The sequence below is a fragment of the Lonchura striata genome, chromosome 31, assembly GCF_046129695.1.
Source record: "Lonchura striata isolate bLonStr1 chromosome 31, bLonStr1.mat, whole genome shotgun sequence".
Classification (NCBI taxonomy): Eukaryota; Metazoa; Chordata; class Aves; order Passeriformes; family Estrildidae; genus Lonchura; species Lonchura striata.
In genome coordinates, this window is record NC_134633.1 from 1,056,721 (window position 1) to 1,076,279 (window position 19,559).

At 42.9% G+C, this 19,559-nt stretch overlaps 1 protein-coding gene across 1 annotated transcript in view; it reads left to right on the top strand.

Moving 5' to 3' along the window:
• Positions 1-2,421: 2,421 nt before the first annotated feature.
• The window catches only part of LOC110480643 (uncharacterized), a 31,004-nt gene continuing 13,866 nt past the window's right edge, over positions 2,422-19,559 (top strand). The window contains 1 exon segment of the mRNA XM_077789143.1: positions 2,422-2,513. The gene's annotated coding sequence lies outside the window, so the exon portion shown is untranslated.

Consider the following 19,559-nt stretch of genomic DNA (forward strand, 5'->3'; position numbering starts at 1 on the left):
AATCTATGATGGTTATGTTTAGTTCCTGTGAAAATGCATATTTTATGATTGGCTTTTCGTAAATATTACAATTAATATTTTATGTGTAATATTAGAAAGTTATGCTGTATTAATTCTCTTAAGTAGTGTGTTAAATATATTTTTAGGTTATAACACAATGTTAAAATCAAAACTATGCTATGTAAGATACTTTTTAACCAGCTTAAGAAAGAGATGAGATAATAAAGAAATTCTTCACGCAGAGAAAACAGTGACAGGGCACATAAAGAATTACAGCCCCCTTATCAGAAAAAACAAACATTCTTCCACCTTCTCTCCTTCATGGAACCACCAGGATTAAGGGGAAGAAGTTGACAAAAACCAGAAAAGTTCTTAATTTGCAAGGAATTTATGCATCATGTATGAGATCTATGAATATGCAACAGGCTATTGCTTTTAAGGGTTATTCCTTTGTTCAAGGCATGTTTATGGCAGCTTAGTGTCCAAAAACATCTAGATGTCTGCAATTCCATGCTTTTTTATTGTATTGTAATTGCCCTAACTCTAAATTTTTATTACTCTAATTATAATAATATTTTTAGAACCATTTTATTATTATTATTAAACTTCTAAAATTTTAAAAACCAAGTGATTGGCGTTTGTCACAGTTCCTTTCCAATTTCTATACTCTATTGGGATCTGTTCCAGGTTTCAATATCCCAGGATGTGTGTCCCAGATGGTGGGGTCCATCTTCCTGATGTGGGGTCCAGCTTCTATTTCCTAGGACCATTAATCTGACAGTGATGCCCAGCTTCCCTTTTCAAAATCATTAATCAGTGACATTGATGTCCATCTTCCTCTTCCAGATTTTCACCATTCTGTTAGGAGCTTGGGATAGGTTCACTTCCCTCTTTTGTTTGAATCCTTTATATAATCTAAAGCTACAGTTTAAAATCCTTAACACAAAGCAACATTCTAAAGTTATAAATCAAATACTCTTCTTACAAAACAGTTTAGGCTTATAATTGTTAATTGCAAACAAAAGATTGGTTCAAAAGCCTTCTTCCATGCTTTCCTCTGTTCTTTATTAGAATTCATTTTTATAACTGGCCCATGGCCGTGTTCCACACATTTCACAATTACAATTCCACAGGTTACCTTGATTTACCTGACATGAAACACAACTTTGTATTTCACATTCTGCCTTTTCCCTTCTCCCTGTCTCTTCCTCTCCTTGTCCTTCCCGCCCCAGGCACTGATCTGCAGACAGAGACCAGGGAGAACAAATCCCTGCCACAGAACCTCGTGGAAGAGACCATTTGGAACGTCTCCACGGCGCAGGAATCCAACGGGGAGGAAAAGACCCAGAGATCTCAAACGAGGAGGGGCTGCAAACCCAGCCCGGGGAGTTGTGAGGAGGGAAAACCCTCCCTGTGCGGAGAAGGGTGTGGGGAATGTGAGAAGAGCTTCAGGCAGAGCTCAGCCTATTCCTGGTGCCTCCAAAGATAGCAGTGTTGGATGCAGAGATCCATGGGGCCGCAGAGATCCCCCTGCGGATCCATGGGGATGCAGAGATCCCCTGCAGCTCCTGGAGGAGCCGGGCTGGAGCTCGGCGATGCCTGAGAAGAGGCTCTGAGCCCGCGGGCAGAGGGGCCCCGCTGGAGCAGCCTGTCCTGGCAGGACTGAGCCCGTGGCACAGTGACCCACGCTGCAGCACTCGGAGGGGGCTGTGCCCCAGGGGATGGACTCCGCTCCGAGAAGTTCCTGGAGAAGTCTCGGCCGGGAGAGAGTGCAGGGTGCAGCAGGGAACGACTCCTGTCCCTGAGCAGAGGGAGAAGCCCCGGGGGATGAGCTGAGCATGGCCCCATTCCCTGTCTCCTGCCCTGCCGGGGGAGGAGGTGCAGCTGGGAGCAGGGAGGCGTGGGGAAAGCTGCATTTAAGGGTCTGCACTGACTTCTCCTTCTCCTGCTCCGAGTCTTTGGAGTTGTCTGCCAGAAATCTCTCCCCTGCCCCACTCACCCACAGGGCTTCGGGCAGGTTTCCCTTTTCGGGGGAAATCAAAGCGAAGCTCTGATGCGCTAACGAGGGGCAGGAGAAGTGAGGCTCCTGGGCTTCCCGCAGAGGCGGAGGCACGGGAGGCGCAGGGCCGGGAAAGCCGTGGCGGGAGGCGCGGAGAAGTTTGTTTGTGTGGGCAGCTCAATCCCGGCTCGGGCCCGGGCCCGTGCCGGGGCTGTTCCTCATCTCCGGATTTCCCCTCACGCAGCCCGGGGGCGCCGAGAGCGCGGGGCGAGTCGGGGCCGTGCGCAGAGCCCGCCCCGAGCTCGCTGCTATTGGCCGCCGGTGCCGTCAGTCGCGGTTGCGGTGCGCTGATTGGTGGGAGCGGGGCGCGGCGCGGCCCCGGCGGCGGGCTGAGGGCGGCCGTGGCCGCCCAGCGGCGCCATTGGCCGAGCGGCTGTGCGGGCCCGGCAGCGGCGGCAGCGGCCGGAGCGCGGTGAGGCGGCGGCGGCGGAGCTCGGAGGCGGCCCCGGCGCAGGTGGGAGCCGCGCTGGGCTCTGCGGGGCTCGGGGCTGGCTGCGGGCGGAGGGGGCGGCAGGGGGCTCCGGCGGCTCGCCGGTGCCGTGTCCGGCCCGTGCCGGCCCCGGGCCGAGGGCGCTGCGGGAGCGGCTGCCCGCGGTCTCCTTCCCGCCGGGGCTGGGCAGGAGCCGCTGCCGGAGCAGCGCTGGCTCGGCCCGGCTGCTGTGGGTAGGACAGAGGGGCTTCCCCGCGGCCGGGAGCGGGCGGGGAAATTCCCGTCGCCGGAGGTTCGTGTGCCCGGAGGAGAGCGAGGAGTCCTGTCAAAGTGACTTTATTGCCGAGCAGGGGCAGAGGCCGTGGGGCATTTGCCGTGCGCTCTCTGCCGTGCTTGTAGTCCGCAGCCTCCTTTTTATCCTCATTTTCCCGGCCGCATCTCCCTCTGCCTTTGCCCACCGGCTGAGTTCCTTGGAAGGTTCCGACTTCCCGATGCGCCTGCTGCCTGTCCTCGTTAATGTGCACCCTCCTTTTGTAGAACAGCCGATATTCATGGCTCTGTTAAGTCTTTGTGCTTCTCCTCGAAGTTCGGGAATGTTGCGGGACTTTGAGCAGCTGTCTGGGTCAATTTGGAACATTTATTGGAACTGATTGTTTCTCGCCTTGCTTCCTTATCTATGAGTGCCTGGCCCTATCTCCAGGCAGATTCACTCCTTGACTCTGTTTTGTCCTTCCCGGGTCCTCTTGGTTTTGGGATTATTCTCGGTGCCCTCATTCCCTATCCTTTTGTAGCCGTTTGTGGATCAGGAGGTCTGTCTGCCACCTGCATGCCCTGGCTCAGCTGCTGGATGAGCTGCACTGCCAAGGTGTGGAGCATGGTAAAAAGATGAGAGTTGCTGCAGCACAGAAGAGGAGAAGCAGCATTCCTTTAACCCCTGGTCTGCTGGCGAGCCAGGGAACCGTGTCCCATTTCCATCCTTTCCATGTTTGGACCAATACATAAACTGCTCTCCTATTTCCTTTATTATCTTTTTCTCCACTTTTCCTTGGTCAACTCTTTGCCAACATCAGTTGGAGTAATTTAGTTTTCCACAAACTGCTCTCTTTTCTGCTAACAGATAACCTGATCCCATCCCCTGATGAAATGTTGTGTTCCTCATTTCAGTGGCTTGGTCAGCAGGAAGGTCTGGAGCTGGAGGTGTCTGGTTGGTTCTTATTTGGAGGACAGCTTGTAATCTAATGATGCCATTGAAATGATAAATGGGTTCTCTGCTTCCTGATAGGAATTTGTGAACAACGCCAATCACTTGGTTTCTAAAATTTTAAAAGTTTAATAATAGTAGAATAGTGCAAAAAATAGTTACACAATTAGAGTAATAAAAATTTAGAGTTAGGACAATTACAAGAAAATAAAAAGCAAAGAATTACTGAGGTCCAGATGCTCGGGCACTTAAGCCAAGGTGAGCATACCTCGTGAGCTATGTAATCACCTTTAAAACAATACACAATTAGCTTCTTCTAATAAGAAAACCATAACTTCCTCTTCTCTGGAAAATTTAGGTGTTTCTTGAGCGAGTATCTCATTCCTTAATCTGTCCCCCCAATGCATAGTTTCTCTTTTAACTACTATAGCTTCATTTTATCTATAAAGCTACATTTACCATACTATTAAAATGTTAACACAACGCAACTAATCAATATAACATAAGACATATAGTAACTATCTGCATAAAGCCATAAAATATGCATTTTTAACAAATTTGTTGGGGTTGCCAGGTCCACGGTACTGTAGGATTTGTTCTGGTGGCCCTTCATCTTTTCCCCATATTTGGGCACTCCCTCAAGCTGGGGCTGCATCAATTGACCACTTTTTTCTAATTCCGTCATCAAATACTTGATTTCCAGCTGATTTCCCTGAACTTGTTTTAGGAAAAGCCCCAGTGCTCTGATACACCCTCTACAGCATTTGTCATTATCTGTGGTATTGATGATTCTGAGATTGTAGGAAGTCTCTGTCAGCCCGGTTGGCAAAGAAGAAGCCATAATTCGTCTGTGCTGGTTTCAAGGTTGTTTATTCTGTTTATTTCTAACATGTTCTGCTGCCCTGCCGCAGCTCTGTCCTGCAAGGCAGTGTGTGGGGCTCTGCCCTCAGTGGGATGTTACAAACATTAAATACCAGAAACTACCTGTGCTATATTTACAATAATGTGCCAATATCTGTCACCTACGTTGAACAGTGTGTGCCCAGCCCAAACCAATAGAAAAATGCCAACACTACAGTGAAATGTGGAGGGCATGAAGAAGGAGAAAAAGGACAAGGCACACCCAATTTCCTCCACCTTGTCCCCTTTGGACCCCTAATCTAGAATCCTAAAATTTTACTTCTGCACCCGTGCCACACTTAATTTATTACTTATATCAAACACTCAGAGCTTCTAATTCATCCTGTAAGATTGAAAACTCTTTTCCATGGACAGAGATCAGCAACAGTGTCTCTTGGGGCTCTGTACAAAGGAGTTTCTGAACCCCTGCCTGATTTATTGAAAAAATATGGATATTGATCTAGTACTGATATCAAACTGTGACGGACAAAAACTTCTCTAACAGTTTAAAGTTGGAACGTGTGTTTATTCAACGCCGGGCATCGTGCAGGATCGCTCCATAATACACACCGCACCTTGCAGGTGATTACAGCGTCTTTTTATTCATACAAGTATTGAGTACACAAAATACAAATACATACTCATAATTTTGGTACATCCCATTCCCCGCTTCATATGCTAATCACTCCAAAAGCTATTAAGCATGCGTAGTTTGTTCCTTGAAATGGGTCTGTGGTCCCTTTCATGGGGAGGGGGTCCCAAAATGAGGAAGTAAATTAAGTCTTCCTCCTTCTGACCTTTCTACCTTTTCAATGCAAATATGACAAATGAACTCTTGGTAGAGCTCCCATTCCTTGTCTTCAATTGGTTTCAGAACAGAGGAAGCTCACAATTGTCTTATGTTCCTAAAAGCTATTTGTCAGTTTCCATATTCTTCATTATAAACCCAGCTAATTAAACATTGTGCTGACAAGCAATCAATTATTATTTAACTACTAACTCCTTACTTCATCTAGGCTTACTAATTTATTATTATTTTTTTAATTAACTCTAGTAAGGGTTATTTCTAACTAAAATCTTAGCACCACTAAAATCTCTAAATTTCTTAAAATTTACGTTTCATTCCCCACTTCTTCTTTGGAATGAGTAAATTCTTTTACTCAATATATAGACTTTTCTTCATCTGCCTAAGACATGTGTCTAGTTTCTTTCAAAACTAAACCATATGCTTTTGATGTGAAGTTAGGGTTGTCATTCGTCTTATCATTTTCCAATTCTAAACAAGTATTACAACAGACAAAATTAAGCTTATACTGACTAAAATAAGCAACACAATAATAGGATAAATTAAAGTATTAAGTATGCTGGTCGCTGTTGGTGACCATCCAAAAAGCACATCCCACCAATGATGAGACAAGTGTTCCTCAAATTGCTTAAAAACTCCTTTGATGGTGTCTGTGTCATGGTGTATAGTAATTAAAGTCTTTTTCCCTGCGTCTCTAATCTCTTTTAAAATTTCTCTCAGTTCCTGATGTTTTAACAATTGAGCAAATAAAGTCAAATTCATTCCTATGGGCACAGGCACTATTTCTTGTACAGTAATTAAACTGCCTTTTATATACTGGTGTGATACTACAGGTGCCTGATAGGAAAAGTCACATCCCTCAATTTTGACAAAGTTACAGACACATAGATTGAACTGAGTCTCATTCATGCTTAGATTGTCTATCATTATTGGGGCATGCTGTTCTGAGACAGACACAACCTTGTCCTATATATACAAGCAGAGTTGTTTGGTTGCCTGGATGCGTTTCAAAGTGTCAAATGCTTTGGTCTGTATCCAAATGTGTCTTTATTACTTTCTAATGTCCCCTCACATATGCACCCCAGTTGCCTTCTCATAGAACAGGGCTCTAGGTTGATGGTTTGCCACTCTGCTCTAATTTCTCGTGCCCATGTTCTATGTTCAGAAGGATATAACACAGTCCCCCCATGGGATTCATGGGATCATAGGGGCACTATAGGATGAATTAAACTCACTGATGCATTATGTATTGTTAAGACAAAGGCTGTTACTTTACTTGTCATAGGGTTATAAGTGAACTTGACCAAAGTCCACCAAGCTTGCAGTTCCCTTTCTATATCAGATGCACTATCCCAAACAATTTTACAGAGTTCAGCAGGGAATATTCTCTCCCCGCCTTCCCTGATCACTGCAGCAGCTACTGACTGCATCCATAGTTGTGCTTGAGTACACCCAAGAGCGAGTGAAACATTTTCGCTAGCTATGCCTAATGCATTAATTATTAATTCATGGTCTTGCTCTTTGCTGTTCTCTCATTCTGGTAATACTTCAGGTAACTTCCAATGGTTGTCACCCAGTGCTAGTAGGGAAGATTGTAAAGGTTGCTGTAATTTAACCAAGTTGTTCCCTACTGTTGTTAATTTATTAATTAATATTTCTGAAACTATATATTTAGCACTCCTAGTCCAGTCCCTAGCAGCCCAGTGAGATCCCTTTTACTCTTAAAGTTGGAGGGCATTCGTTTTTGAAGCCAAGTGGCCCAGTCCGCAAAAGAATTTCTGAGAAATGGGGCACACTCTGGCTGGACATCTGAAGCATTTACCTGTATTCCCATTTCTACTCGCTTCAGAGACCATTCTGGATTGACCAGCAGTCTTTGGATTCCTGTTTTCTTAATAGTGTCCAGCCCAATCTTAGTAATTGTAGGAACTATAGGCTGCTCTTCTACTTCTGGGATAAGTGGCTGTGGGGTAGTAACAGCTTTCTTTTGTGTTAGAGGGGTAGTTCTAGTCCTGTTCCTATGATATTCAACACACACTTGAGCGATATTAAAATCAAGATCATACCCTCTTATTGCACATCCCTCTAGTTTTAGTCTAAATTCAGGACATTTACTCAAACATTTGTCACAGCATTCAGGGCTAATCCGAATGAGTTTCATGGATGGTTGGTAAGCCTCATGGAACCCATCCTGTATAAATGCATAGTTACATCCCCAAACATTTCTCCCTTCCCACAAATGTGCATTTGTAACCTTTATAATCTCATTAAGGGCCCTACGAGAGTGGGGATCATAGGCCCTTCCTTGACACTGGTATATTCCAGTTATGTTGTACTTGTGTGGTATTGTATTGGCTCCTGTTATAACCATGGCAATAGTTATAATATTTACGACCTTCTCCATCATGTCCATAATTTCTATAGGTCCATTTATTCGTTGTTGCGGGTGAGCTTCAACCTCAGCTCGTTGTCACCTGGTGTCACTTTCCAGACTCCCTCAGGGACTTTCTTCACTCGGGAGTGATGGATCCAGGCCTTCTGTTCTTTGATCTTGATTGCAGTAAAGGTAGTGAGGAGCACCTGGTAGGGTCCTTCCCACTGTGGTTCCAGGCTTTCTTCTGCAAAAGACTTAACATATACATAATCCCCAGGTTGTACATCATGTACTGGTCCATCTAATTCTCTGGTTTGAGCTCCAGCCACATATTTTTCAATTTCCCTTAATTGTTTGTTCAAGGCTACCATATATCTATGTAGGGTTTCCTACTTGTGTTGGTGTGATTCCTTCTTGAACTGCATATGGTCTCCCATATAATATTTCAAAGGGACTCAACTTTTCTTTTGTTCTTGGTTTTGTCCGAATTCACAATAAGGCTAATGGGAGAGCTTGGGGCCAAGGTAGGTTTGCCTCTTGTCCCAACCTTACAATCTGTTGTTTAATCAAATGATTCATCTTTTCCACTTGGCCACTCGATTGAGGATGATATGGGGTATGCAGCTCCCAATCTATCCCCAGGTGATGGCTAATTTGTTGCACAATTTTGGAGATAAAATGCGGCCCTCTATCTGAGGATATGGTGGCTGGAACTCCAAACCTCGGTATTATTTCTTGCAACAGTGCTTTGGTTACCTCTCGTGCTTTAGCAGTCCTAGTAGAAAAGGCTTCTGGCCAACCTGAAAAGGTATCAGTCAATACCAGGAGATAACGATATCCCCCCTTCCTGGGTAATTATTTGAAATCGATTTGCCACTGCTGCCCAGGTCCAAAACCTTTCCCAATTTGTCCAACTTTAGGCCTTGGGATGTTTTTAGGATTAGTTCGGAGACAAAGACTACACTGATGAGTTACTTGTATTATTGTGCCCTGTAATTTCCTAGCTATAATTTTTCCTTTCAGATGGTTATACAGAGCATCTATTCTTCAGTGTGTTTTTTCATGCTCTTTTTGCACTAATGACCACAACAAATAGGAGGGCACTACAAGTCTCCCTTCCTCTGTTACAGCCTATCCTTCTTGATTATAATTTGCTTTTTTTGCCTTAATAAGTTTCTCATCCTTTTTATTGTACACTGGCTTACCTTCAATAGAAATCTTTCCATCTAGGATCAATGTTGCCTCTACTATCTCCTCGAATACCTCACCTTTGGCTTCGTCTTTTGCCTCTCTGTCCGCCAGCATGTTCCCTTCTTCCAATTCAGAGCTCACTCTTTGGTGTGCCTTAATGTGCATGATGGCTACCTTCTCAGGCAGTTGCACTGCATCTAATAGTGTCAGGATCTCTTGTGCATGCTTAATATTCTTCCCTTGCAAATTCAACAGTCCTCTCTCTTTCCAAATGGCTCCATGTGCATGAACCACCCCGAATGCATACCTTGAGTCCGTGTAAATGTTAATCTCTCTTCCTTTTACTAACTCTAAGGCTCAAGTTAAGGTGATTATTTCAGCCTTCTGTGCAGAGGTGTTTGCTGATAAAGGTCCAGACTCTATGACCTCTCTGCTTGTGGTAACCGCATACCCAGCATGCCTTTTCCACTGATGACATAGCTGCTTCCATCAGTAAACCAGGTCTCAGCACCTTTGAGTGGGATGTCCTTCAGATCCGGGTGGCTGGAGTAGGTGGCCTCAATGGTCTCCAGACAGTCATGGATCACTGGTTCTCCCATACCCCCGCTGAGAAAGGAAGCTAGATTCACAATGTTAGTTACCACAATTGCAACATCATCCTGTTCTACTAGTACAGCTTGGTACTTCAGAAACCTCTGTGGAGAGAGCCAATGCCCCCCTTTTGCCTCAAGGACTGCAGACATTGTGTGGGATACTAGCACAGTCATCTTCTGACCTAGGGTGAATTTGCGTGCTTCTTGGATGTTCACTGCCACTGCTGCAACAGCTCTGAGACACCCTGGCCATCCCTTAGCTGCCGTATCCAGCTGTTTGGAGAGGTAAGCCACTGCTCTCTGGTACGGGCCTAAGTTCTGTGCTAGTATTCCCAAGGTGATCCCTTGTTTTTCGTGGGAAAACAGGAAAAATGGTTCACTCACGTCTGGAAGTCCTAAGGCTGAAGCTGACATGAGGGCCTTCTTTAGTTGGTCAAAGGCTTGGGTTGCTTCTTTTGTCCACTGGAGATCTCTGCTCTCTTCTGTGATCAGGGCATACAGAGGTTTAACAAGTAACCCACAGTTATAAATCCATAGTCTGCACCACCCCGTCCTGCCTAAAAAGGTTCTCAGTTCTTTCACTGTCTGAGGTCTCGGGGTCTGACATATTGCTTCTTTGCAATCCTGGCCCAAGGTCCTTTGTCCAGCACTCACTTCATAACCCAGGTAAATGACTGTTTGCCTCACCATCTGGGCTTTCTTCTGGGACACTCGATACCCCTGCAGGCCCAAAAAGTTTAGGAGGCTTACCGTCCACTCCACGCATGTTTCCTGGGTCTGGGTGGCTATCAGGGGATCATCCACGTACTGAAGCAACTGTCCTTCTCCTGCTGGAGGTTTCCAAGATTCTAAGTCTTTGGCAAGCTGTTCTCCAAATATAGTAGGAGAGTTCTTGTATCCCTGTGGTAATACACACCATGTGAGCTGGTTCCTCCGAACAGTTTTGGGGTTCTCCCATTCAAATGCGAAAATTTTCTGGCTGGCTTCATGGAGCGGGAGGCAAAAGAAAGCATCCTTTAAATCTAAAATTGTAAACCATGTTAGTTCAGGTGTTAAACAAGTTAACAAGGTATAAGGGTTAGCGACTACTGGATACAAATCTTCAGTTACTCTGTTAACAGCCCTTAAATCTTGTACTAACCTGTATGACCCATCAGGTTTCTTTATTGGCAAAATGGGGGCATTAAAATCAGATGGACACTCTTTTAGCAGTCCTATTTGCAAAAAATTCTCTATAATGGGCTGATCTCTTCCCTATTTTCTTTCTTTAGGGGGTATTGTTTAACCCTCACTGCTCGTTCTCCTTCCTTAAGCTTGATTTGTATAGGTAATGCATTCTTTGCTCTCCCTGGTATATTAGAAGCCCATACCCCAGGGAATACTTGATCCATTATTTTCTTGAATTTTTTCTCTTCTTCACTTATAGTCTCACGTTCTTTGGTTATTAACATTAGGCTCAACAACTCTACGTATTGTTGGTCCTTTACCTCCAAGCTAATTTCTCCATTTTTAAATATTATTTTTGCATCCAGCTGCTCTAGCAGATCCCTGCCCAAAAGTGCACATGGAGCATTAGGCATATATAAAAACCGGTGAATTCCCCATTGCTTTCCCAATTTATATTTTAATGGTTTGCAAAAATATGCTCTTTCAGATTGGCCAGTAGCCCCCTTTACCATAACATAATCATTTGTTAAAGGTATTAGGGCCTTATTTAACACTGAAAATGTTGCCCCTGTGTCTACTAAAAATTCCACTTCCTTTTCTTTATTCCCTAGTTTGACTATAACCAGAGGGTTCCCTAGGGCAAGGCCCTCCGGTCCTCCTCAGTCCTCCTTCACATGAGCCACCACCCTTCCTCCCCCTCGATCGCTTTTTCTCTGTTCATCACCCCTTCTTCGTTCTGGGCACTGGTTCTTCCAGTGTCCAAATCTCCTGCAAAATGCACATTGATCTTTTCCCAGTCGGGGTGGTCCTTGTCTTGGCGGGTCTTGCTCACATTTCTCCTTTCCTTCCTCCCTTACTACTGCTACTAATTTCTTCATCCCTTGTTTATATCCTTCCTCCTGGTTACTAAGGACTCTCCATGCTTCATCCAATAGAGTCTCCAAGTCTCGGCTATTTGGGCCCCGGATCTTCTGAAGTTTCCACCTGATATCTCCTGTGGATTGTCCTAAAAACAAATTTATTAGTTGTTGTATTCCTTCCTCCGATCCAGGGTCCAGGGTGGTATATCGCCACATTGCGTCCCATAGGTGATCTAAAAAATCAGAGGGTGTTTGAGAGGGACCTTGTTTAACAGCATATAAAGCTGACCAATTTATGGTCTTAGGAATTGCTCATTCAAGCCCTTTCACTATAAAGTCTTGATATCCCTTAAGCTGTGCTAATTCATCAGGTTCGTTAGGATCCCACATCGAGTCCTGAAGAGGAAATACATCTTTAATATCCTCTTGTGCTGATACACAAGCATCTTCAGCTAAGTCCTTGGCTACCTTTAAAACCAACTGCTTCTCTGTTTCTGTTAAAGCATCAAGTAGTAACTGCATGTCTGCCCAATCAGGTAAATGCTGCTTAACCATAAACTTTAACCTTTTGGCAACACCTATCGGGTCATTTCGATAACCCTTAGCAGTCTTTTCCCAATCCTCTAAATCCATTGAGAAAAGGGGACCTTAATTATCCTTGGCTCCCCACCAGAGGCTATAGCTTGCCTTAAGGGTGCTTGTATGACTCCTCTAGTTTGCTTTCTAGTTGTTTGTGGGGGTGAGTTCATTCTGGTTTGCCTTCTGGTCCTTGACACTATTGGACTTTGTGGGGAAGGCTTGGGACTTGGTTCAGATTCATCCCATTCACTATCACTACTGGGCAATGGTGGATAAAACCTCGAGGGTTCCCCTGATCTAGGAGTTGGTGGGGAAACTCCTGCTTTAATTACTGTTTTTTCCAGGACAGATGAACCAGAGGATAGGCTAGGGGAGGCTGAAGTTGGTGAGGGTTCTGATTTTACTTGTTCCCCCACCCTCTCCTCTACCCTCCTCCCTTCCTGGTTTCTAGGCGGTGGTAAAAGTGCCTCTACTGTCTCTTGTTCTAAGATCTCTGTTGGATACACTTTACTTGGGTGTGAGCATCTTTGATTTATTGAACATGTGCTGCAACACCGTTTGAGCTTTTCCTTGTTAGCTTTATTATCCTTTCCAAGAGCCAGTGCCAGTGGATCAGACGGTGGCCTAATCCCACAATCCCTTTGCCACTCGGGGTGATTTCGAAGACTGAGAAACATATCAGCATAAGTTACTTCTTGCCACCTTTGTTCACGCCTAAAGAAAAGCATTAACTGTAATACTCATAGTCTAAAGTACCATTTGCTGGCCATTTCAACCCCCCATCAAGTCTATAGAGTGGCCACCACTGCGTAGAAAATGTAACAAGTTCCCTTTTAGTTTCACTACCCCCATAGCCCACCAGTGCTTTCCAGTGTGTTAAGATACATCCTAAAGGGGTTCCTCTGGGAATCTCTTTGCTCTCATTTGCCCCTCTGTTCAGGGTTTTTCTTTCCAAAACGTCTTTTGATCTTATCCCAGTTTCTAAGCTTTACCTGGTATTCTGGTACAAAAATATGCTGGCCACACTCAACTCTTAAGTATTTCCACTGGTTTCTTCAAAGTTCCTGAAACTCCGTTTTCCAGCAATTCAAATATTTTACTGCTACCAGGAACCTCTTGACCAGTCACCAACAAAACTCATATAACTTTCTGGGTAGCCTCTTGTTCTTTTGTACAGCAAAAAGCACAAATTCCAGTCTTAGGCATTAGCCACCTGTACCCTTTTCGGACCCATGAATCCTGACAGACTGCACACTGAAACACAATCCACGGATTACAGCAGCAATCTTTATTTGGGCAGGGGAATACTCCTGAACCAGACTCTCTGTTCCTGCTTCTCCCGGTCCTGGTCATATAGCTATGCTAGCAAACAAAAGGGATAAAACAATTTGTTAGTTAATTTTCACCTTTTCTCAGAAAAAGATTAGTGTTCCTTCGAAAACAAGGTTCAGAGCAGCAACTGTTAAGGAAAAGCTTGTTATACAAAAGAAAAAGGAAAAAAAAATCAAACTTAAATTGCAGGTTATTAATCTTTAAATCAAATCCTCTGTTATGTTTTGCTCCGGGTATATTACTGTTAAAATTCATTTAAAACTGTAAGCAGCTGTTATAAATTTATGCCACAACGGATCATAATCCGATTAGAATTTTATTAATTATAGCAAGTAGGATATGAGCAAACAGCGCTGGACAGCCGAGGAGTCTCTGCTCCGTTCAAACAGCCCTTCTTTTTATTCCGTTTCTTTAATGAATTCTCGAGGGGTCTCCTTTGTTTAAGCTTGCAGTTTCCTTTTGTTTATGTAAGCAGTCTGTGAGTAATCGTGGTTATCTTTATCTTGTATCGTCAGTCCCCAGGTGTAAGTGTTTGGTTTCCTTATCTTGCAAATGTTGTGTCCGCAGGCTATTTGCGTATCCTCGTTTCTTAAACAATACCTTAGTCTGTAAGCAGTCTGTATTTTTTCACCCTCCGTTTCCTATCCTCTGTCTGTGATTTCTCACAAATCCGTTTCCCAACTTTTATATATATATCTTAATAAACAATACCTCAGTCTGTGGTTTTCCACAAATTCCTCCATTTTCTTTTTTTTTTATCCCATTATTGTTTATTAGACGCTGCTTTCACTCTTGGCATTGTAAATAAACCTTTTTCCACAATCCCAACATTTATCATAGCACTCACAAGGTAATATTTCACAATTACAATAGGCGTAGCCCCCACGTGGTACAACACATTCACAACAATCTTCATCCTCATTAATACATGCACTTTTATATTTTTCCCTCGACCTCGTAGTTAAAATAAGTAGTTTAGCTATGTCAAATCGTTGTTTAACATCGTGTAAAATACAGCGTAATATATAAGGCCCAAATATAAGTCTTAGAATCAATATAATTAGTGGTCCTGCTAAGGCAGATAACAAAGTGGTTAGCTAAGGTGAAACATTAAACCAATTTTCATACCATGACCTGCCCGTCTCACGATCTTTTTTACGTTGATTTAATAATAATGTCTGGGATAATTACAGTAAGACGGTCCAGAGGCCGGGCATATGTAAAATGGAGGTCCTTTTTCACAATGTATTGGTATTAAATCACAAAGTTTTACTATGAATTCAGGTGGACCTGTGTTGCTAAAAGTGGCTATTGTATTCGTTCCTTCCCAAGATATTAATTCCCATTTAAATGGTTCATGAGGATTTCCCCCTTTTGCCTGGGTTATTATTAAGACTAACGGTATACTAGGAAAAAGGGTGTCTGTCAATTTTGCCAATTTAAGTATATTTTTACTAATCCTGGGGAAGTTTGGCCGTTGTTGCCTCTGCGTCCCATTGTTCTGGTTCTTTTCTCCACAGTTTGTTCCTCTTCTGCCTTGCCCGTCGACTCGGTTGCGTCGAGTCACGGGGGGTATCATCTTCTCGGCAGCAAGGGAATTCTTCAGGAGAACAGCTGTTTTGGGATTTCTGCCTCTTTATATAGGCTTCCCACTTCGCAGCTTGAACTAATGGGGCAAAGCAAGACACAGTACTTCCCCTCTACACTTTATAGCCAAAATTTCAACCACAAAAGGGGACTGGTTCGTTGGAATGGTAACAATGATATTGAAGGTATCTACCTTCACAGTGTGTTTACCGTTTATCTTGGCATACCTTATACTTAAAACAAGCAAATGGATAACAATTACAGTTTATATCATTATCACAAATTTGTATATTTAGAGTACGTATATATTATTTACATCAGCATACCTTCTATATTCACTGTGGTGTGGCTACATATGTCTAGCAATTTCCTTTAACACACTTTGTATGCTTCTATATATAATAGATAAAAAAATAAATAATTATAGCATATATAAACAGCAATATACACTTTACACCAAAAGGTAATGCAGCAAAAAATCAAATAACATCTTTATCATTATGTTATCTTTTCAGGGTTATCTTGGTGTCACCTGGGGTACTGATTACTTTCCAGTGAGGTCTCGTTACTGGGCCTTTAAAGGCGGCTGGCATGAGTCTATCTACGCTCAGCAGTCCGGACAGCTGTTTCTGTTGTCAACAAAACAAGATAAGGTCCCTCCCAACTGGGCTTTAGGGTTTCTTCTTTTCACACTTTAATCAATATCTAATCCCCAGGTTTAACGTTGTGTATTTTTAAGTCCAATGGGGGTCGTTGTATAATCAGTCCACGTTCCCAAAGCTGGTTACGATGTTTTGCTAATTGTGAAACATATTCATTAATTACACGGTTTCTAATTAAAACATTTGTTTGTGGGCTTTCAATTCTGTAGGACATTCCATATACTGTTTCAAATGCTGATATTTCTACATCTGCTCGGGGTCTGGGTCTGAGAATTAATAGTGCCATGGGTAGGCATTTAATCCATGATAATTTGGTTTCTATAATTAATTTAGTTAAAATAGTTTTAATTTCTCCATTCTTTTTTTTTTTTAACTTTTCCTGAACTTTGTGGATGCCATGGTGTATGGTATTCCTACTTTATACTTAAGTTTTCTGTCAAAATTTAGCGGGGTTTACTGCTCCAGTAGATTTTAAAGATAATTTAGGGGATTCTATAAGTATTTTCTCATACTTTAATAATTGGCTATCTGTAAGCCATTTTTCTGCTTTTTGTTGTAACACTCCCCTGATGTTATGAGGCACATATAAGACAACTTCTCCATTAAAAGTAATGCGATTTGTTTCCTCAAGCAATAGGGCAGCAGCAACAATGATCTGTAAACAACTTATCCAACCCGTGCTCACAGGATCTAACAGCTTCGATAAGTATGCCACCGGTTTCTTTTGTCCGGCCCATTCCTGAGTTAATACCCCGAATGCTCTTCCTTCATGTATGTTAACAAATAAATGGAATGGCCGTTTTAAATCTGGGAGACTTAAAACTGGTGCTTGATTTAGCTCCCTTTTGAAATTAGCAAAACTGCTCTTGATTTTGAAGAGTCTACTTGGGTATTTTGTCTTTAAGCAGTTGTTCATATAGGAATTTAACTTTAAAGCTGTAGTTTTCTATTCATTGCCTATAATACCCAAATAGCCCTAATGCCTGCCGAATTTGCCTCTTAGTGACAGGCATAGGTAATTCCAGAATTCTTTTAATACGCTCTGGATTTAGTATCTTCTGGCTGTTAAACAGATAATGTCCCAGATATTTTACTTTTTCTTCTGCAAATTGTAACTTTTCTTGTGATACTCGTAGTCCTTTTTGTGCAAGAAAGTTTAGGAGTCAAATGGTTTCTTTTCTTACATTCTCTCTATTATTCCTCGCTATGAGCAGATCATCTACATATTGTAACAGCACATTCCCCGTTTGTACTTGATATTCTGTTAAGAGCTCTTCTTGGGCCTGTCCAAATAGATTACGGGATTCCGTGAAACCTTGGGGGAGCACGGTCTATCTTAATTGCTGTCTCTGGCCCGTCTCTATGTCTTCCCATTTAAAGGCAAAATAATTACGGCATTCTTTTGCCAGTGGACAGACCCAAAAGGCATCCTTTAAATCAATTACACTATACCAGGAGTTATGGGGTCCTAGTTTGATTAGCAATGTGTATGGGTTTGCTACCACAGGGAACCGAGTAATAGTTCTTTTGTTTATTTCCCTTAGATTATGTACGAGCCGATATTTCCCATTAGGTTTCTTTACAGGCAAAATGGGGGTGTTAAAAGGTGACATACAGGGCTCTAAGATTTCTTGTGCCAATAATCGATCAATTTCTGGCTTCAATGCTCTTCTTCCTTCTAAGGATATGGGATATTGCCTTACCTTCACAGGTATGTGAGGTTCGGAAATTTGGATTTTAATGGGTGGCATTTCCAGTCTACTAATTGTGTCCGGAGAGTACCAGACATTGGGGTTAATTTGTTTTTGATCATCTTCGGTCAAAGGATAAGCAGACACTGCCAATTTTTGATTTTTTACTTTTAATTTCTAATTGCAATTTAATAATTAAGTCTCGTCCTAACAGGTTAAATTCTGCTTCAGGGACGAGCAAGAATTCACCCATTCTAAATTTATTTTCAGTTTTAAATATCACATTTTTGATTTTACTTACTTTAAAGGGTTCCCCTTTTGCCCTAATTACTTGTACTTTTTCAGGGGAAACTTTACATCCCTCAGGTATCTGTTTAATAGTTGATTTCTCAGCCTCAGTGTCTACTAAAAGGTGAACTCTTGTTTATGGGGACCTATTTTTAATTTTATCAAGGGCTTATGATGACTTTGGTTCCTTAAGATATAGAGCCCCTGACTCCCCTATTCTATTTTCAATGTTCCCTCATCCTTGATTCTTTCTCTGCAATTCTTCTTTATATGTCCCTTCTTTTCACAGTAAAAACAACACCTTTGTTCTCTCCTCCAGGTTAAGGAGTTTTTTTATTATTTACCCAGAGGTTTAACTGCTGTCTCACCCAATCTTTTTCTGACCCATAGATTGGCCAAAATATATATTTTTTTTTTAAATCTTCTTCCCTCCCCATATCTTAGTATAGTATTCTATCATTTTCTTGCTTATCTTTTCCTAGGGTTCCAGGGAAATATTTCTAATTATCTAAGATATATGCCAGAGGGGTATTCTTAGGTACAGTGGGTACCCTTCCCATGGGAGTTGAAGGCTTGCTGCCCTTCGCCCCCATCTTCTGGAATATCCCCACACACACATGCACTCGCTCCTTTTGTTCCTGGCCCAGTCCCTCGCGGAAGATGGAAAACGCAGTACTTAAGAGTCCACACTTGCTTGGTTCAGTATATCGAACCTCTCATTCGTTATCTTCCAGGAAACCCAATCCCGCCCGAACGGAAAACCCGTGAACAATTTTGCCGCGAACAATTTCGCGCTGCGAATAATTTCACTACTTACGCATCCTGCGTCTTCGTCCGGACTTCCGTGCACAGAATTTTTATGGGATTTTACCAGTCTCTCCTTTGCTCATTATCCTAGACTTTAGGTTCGTCGGTAAGGTTAGGGTAAGCTGTTGGTCACGTGGCCTCAAAATGTCGCGAGGCGCCTCCCCGGAGGACCAAAGGCCACCGTTCCTTATCCGAGTCACGGCACCAGAAATTGTTATAAATTTACGCCACAACGGATCATAATCCAATTAGAATTTTATTAATTACAGCAAGTAGGATATGAGCAAACAGCGCTGGACAGCCGAGGAGTCTCTGCTCCCTCTCTGCCGTGCCGTTTCGTTCAAACAGCCCTTCTTTTTATTCCGTTTCTTTAATGAATTCTCGAGGGGTCTCCTTTGTTTAAGCTTGCAGTTTCCTTTTGTTTATGTAAGCAGTCTGTGAGTAATCGTGGTTATCTTTATCTTGTATCGTCAGTCCCCAGGTGTAAGTGTTTGGTTTCCTTATCTTGCAAATGTTGTGTCCGCAGGCTATTTGCGTATCCTCGTTTCTTAAACAATACCTTAGTCTGTAAGCAGTCTGTATTTTTTCACCCTCCGTTTCCTATCCTCTGTCTGTGATTTCTCACAAATCCGTTTCCTAACTTTTATATATATCTTAATAAACAATACCTCAGTCTGTGGTTTTCCACACAGCCTTTCATACACTGTAGCAACTTTGCAGCTAAAAGCCAAGCGTATCTCCTGTTGCACTGTAAACAAAGGACAAATGGAAATTTTACAAATTATCAGTCTAGTTTCGACCGAAATTTCACGACTCCACGCTGCACTGAAAGCTGTGTGAACCACTACTCTAGCCTGTTCTAAAATTTTCGGATTGCTGACCAAATTTCTCTCACCCTTTGATCGAAAATGTTACAAAATGCAACGTTTTCCAGGCAGTTCAAAAATGTATCCTGAGGTCACAAAGCCTGAATTCTGCTCTGGTTACCCGGGAGACAAATGACCTCCTAATCACCGGGACTATCTCAAAAGTA